At 33.9% G+C, this 3,898-nt stretch overlaps 1 long non-coding RNA gene across 1 annotated transcript; it reads right to left on the bottom strand.

Moving 5' to 3' along the window:
- Positions 1-1,220: 1,220 nt before the first annotated feature.
- On the bottom strand, positions 1,221-2,920 carry LOC121750826. Its single transcript, XR_006039945.1, has 3 exons — positions 2,300-2,920; positions 1,991-2,141; positions 1,221-1,427 (listed from the first exon to the last, which is right to left on the bottom strand). It is a non-coding gene; the product is annotated as an uncharacterized LOC121750826 (long non-coding RNA).
- Between the last annotated feature and the right edge of the window lie 978 nt (positions 2,921-3,898).

Genomic DNA, 3,898 nt, shown 5'->3' with positions numbered 1-3,898 from the left:
ATCACCCCCAATTCTTCCTTCCTCCTCATGTAGGGATGTCAATCGGGTCGGCCCATCGGGTTTCGGGCCGGCCCTACTCGGGTTGCGGGTCAATCGGGTGCGGGCTAATCGGGTTGTGAATTTTTTCGGGTTGTAAAAGTTCAACCCTAACCCTAAAAGCTCGGGTTTCGGGCTAGCCCAGCGGGTTAATCGGGTTGCTACTGATAAGATTTACATGCAATCAATCCAATAAATAACGATGAAAATTAGTTATATTCATAAAATGAAAAATATTTAATTATGATACATTTGAGATATATGGTCAAACTCAATCATAAACATGATCAAATACTAATATTTGAGATATTTCGATAAATTTTAATGCATGTTGTAGAAATTTAAATATTTTTTTAAGTGAATTTGAAGTTTTTAATTTATTTATCAATTATTATATTAATAAAAATTCAATATATAATTTGTATATTTAATATAAAATTGAAAGTTATTTTTTTAGTTATCTATATTATAAAATTAATCAATAAAATGTCGAATTATGAGTAAAAAATAGAATAATAGAAATTTTATCGGGTTTTCGGGCCAGCCCATCGGGTTTTCGGGTCTAGCCCTAACGGGTCGCGGGTTAATCGGGTGCGGGCTAATCGGGTTTTAATTTTATCGGGCTAGAAATTTCCAACCCTAACCCTATAAATTTGGCGGGCTATTCGGGTCAGCCCACGGGTTGCGGGCTACATTGACATCCCTATCCTCATGCCCTCTTGGTCCACCTCGCCTCTAGAGAATTGGCTTTTAATGACACTTGAAAATGCGAGCAGGAATATGTTTTTATTACACTTTATCTATAATCATACCTTGTGTGAGTGTGATGACAGTAGATGTAAGAATAGGTAACGTGTAATAATACACATTTTATTACCACACTCATAAATGTCAAGAAAAACAAAATCTCATGTCACTTAAAAGTGCAAGGATATGATCAATGTGACCACACCCATTACTAAATCTAAATATTTACAAAATCCCTCCTACAAATATTAATAATTACATTTTCACCTACAAATATCCGTAATTTATAGTTTTAACCTTCGTATATGAAAAAATTATCTTTTCACCCTTCAAATATTTAAATTGCATTATTTGATTTTAATAAATCTAAATGTATATAATTACATCCATTTTCCAACGTACTATCACTTCCCTATGAAATTTAGCATGACTTCAAATATAAAACATATTTTTATATAAATAATTTATGTAATAATTTTCATGAAATCAAAGTATACATATTAAATTAAAAAAATACAAAAAAGGTTCTAAATGACTATACAATTTATCAATCACTTAGGTTTTCTCTTAGAAGCTCCTTATTGCATTCTCATCCGCATTAGAATACTTGGTTAACTTCATTTTCGCAGCAACATCATATGTTCCTATTAAGATATTAGAAACACAAATATTAACCTCAATTTGTGTCAATAACATATCTTAGCACTGATAACTCAAAAATTGCCACATTCCTTAACATGATAAATAAGGTCAAGACAATTACTAAGGTGTTACCTGCTCTTCAGGACAGAGAAAATTTATGACACCGAGCTCAAATTGTTAATGAATTTACCAATACTCTTTTACTTGTCTGTTTCCTAGTGAATTTTTAATAATCTGTAAGCTTAAGTTCCAGGTCCAATCAACAAGTTGTTCTACTTCCCCAAACTAATAAAGAATTTTTATATATGAATTTATAAACTGCTATGTAGATGGCTAGTGATATTGAGAACTTAAGAAAAAAGTTGGGAAGGTTATGCACCATTTGGATCAAGAAATACACATATTTGGACTGTGAATACTCAAATCAAAATAGTAAAACAAAACTCTACAAATAATAATATTGATAGACTTGATATAGTAAAATATAGTATATCATCACACCCATGGCTAAACACACATATACAATCCAATAATTAATAAACAAAAATAAGAGGTAAAGAAGTACCTCTATTTCCAACAGCTCTTCCTCAAGCTTGACCACTCTTTCATCTGTTTCCAGCAGCCCTTCATCAAGCTCCAATACTCCCTCTTAGTTTAAAAAATGTTTGATTTTTCATCTAGTCAGGTTTTGTTATTTCATTGGCCTCAACTATTGCCTATACCATAATAAGCAAATCAATCAAGCAATGCATCATAGAACCTTAATACTTTATTCCAACCTGACCAAAGTAAAATATAGTATCTCATCACTCCCATGGCTAAACTCACATACAGTCTAATAATTAATAAACAAAAATAAGAGTTAAAGACGTACCTTTGTTTCTAGCAGCCCTTCCTCAAGCTCCACTATTGCCTTTGTTTCCAGCAACCCTTCATCAAGTTCAAGCACTCCCTATTAGTTCAAAAATGTTTGATTTATCATCCAGTCAAGTTTCAAGCAATCAGAAATACGGCATAACCTATCTATTCGACGAAGCAACTATATCGACACACAATTTCTAGGAAGAAGGTTTCAATGTAAATTGAATTACACTCGAACCACAAACATAAATCAAACATTGAAAGCTTAAATGTGTAATAGGACGTACAATCATTAAGAAATTCAAGATACCCAACTAACAAATACTAAAAGCAAAGACATTCAAATAGAACTAAAACAAATGAGGGGCTGGGGTAGCATTCTAATGACAATACACATGAAAATAATCAAAGTTTGGGAATGTAAATGAATAAGTGGTAGTTTCAGTTTTGGATGAGAGAATCCGAAGGACAATTGCAGTATATCAACGCAAATTAAAGGTGTTTCTCTGCAACAAATAATGTTAACAATGGAAAACCAATCTCCTGCTCGGATTGAGAGAATTAGGGAAAGGATACTGTTGGAGGAATTTTTAAAATTGGGAAGTGGGGAACGTGAATTTTGGGGGATTTGAAATAGAGGGGTTTGGAGGGATTTGAAATTGAGGAGAGGGAGACGTGAATTAGGGATGGCGGGAAGTGAAATAATCAAATATTTGTGGTGTGTGGTAAAAGCTTTAAGTCGTTTTACATTTTCTAGTATTAATTTAGTTTTATATTTTATTCTATTACTAGGAGTAATATTTTAAGACACCCAATAATGCATCTCGTTCTTACATTCATTTTGAAGTGCATTATTAGCATTTGATAAAAACGTAATAAAATATGGGTGTAATGATTTGACTATATATAGTGACACCTTTTAAAAAGTGTGATAAACTAGGTGTAGTAATAGGCAATTTTTTTAGTGACACCTTTTAAATGCATCTCCTCCCTTACATCGGCACCAAGCTCGTCACTCACAACCCCAACAACTCCACCCAATTGTTGGATTCACTCGATCGCTCATTCCTTACCAGGGATGTTAGGATCGAATCACTCTTAAGTCAATGGTACACCACTGATGCGTCTGGTTATGAGAGTTTCTCTTTCCTACAGTCCTCCTTTTTACTTCCTGGGTCAGGTTGCTATTGTTTCCTGCCCTTAGGAATTTTTTCTTTTGCTACAATTTTTTTTCTTTTATTTCTTTTCCCCTGGACTTCGTCCAGCTTATACCTCCAGACTCTTCTTTTCTGGACTTCGTCCAGCTTATACCTCCAGACTCTTCTCCCTACGCAATCAAGTGGTGGCCCCCTTTTTATACTAGTTAGCTCTAATTGTATGGCTTATAACTCACATTTATGATGGGGCTTCACAACTAGGTCATCTAAGGCATCCTCCATCGTCCTTACGTCATTCAAATCGAATTCAGCTTATTAAGGAAAAAGGCCTCAAAGTTGACATGCATCCTATCTTCAATTGCTCTTACTAAGGGAATCTTGCCGTATTATATTCACAAGCTCATGCGACACAAAAAATCCTAGACGTAAAGACTCCTATCGACATTAAACACAAA

This window comes from Salvia splendens, chromosome 10 (genome assembly GCF_004379255.2).
Source record: "Salvia splendens isolate huo1 chromosome 10, SspV2, whole genome shotgun sequence".
NCBI classification, from domain to species: Eukaryota; Viridiplantae; Streptophyta; class Magnoliopsida; order Lamiales; family Lamiaceae; genus Salvia; species Salvia splendens.
Note: the sequence above shows the minus strand (reverse complement) of the source record. Positions and strands in the feature narration are given on the sequence as shown.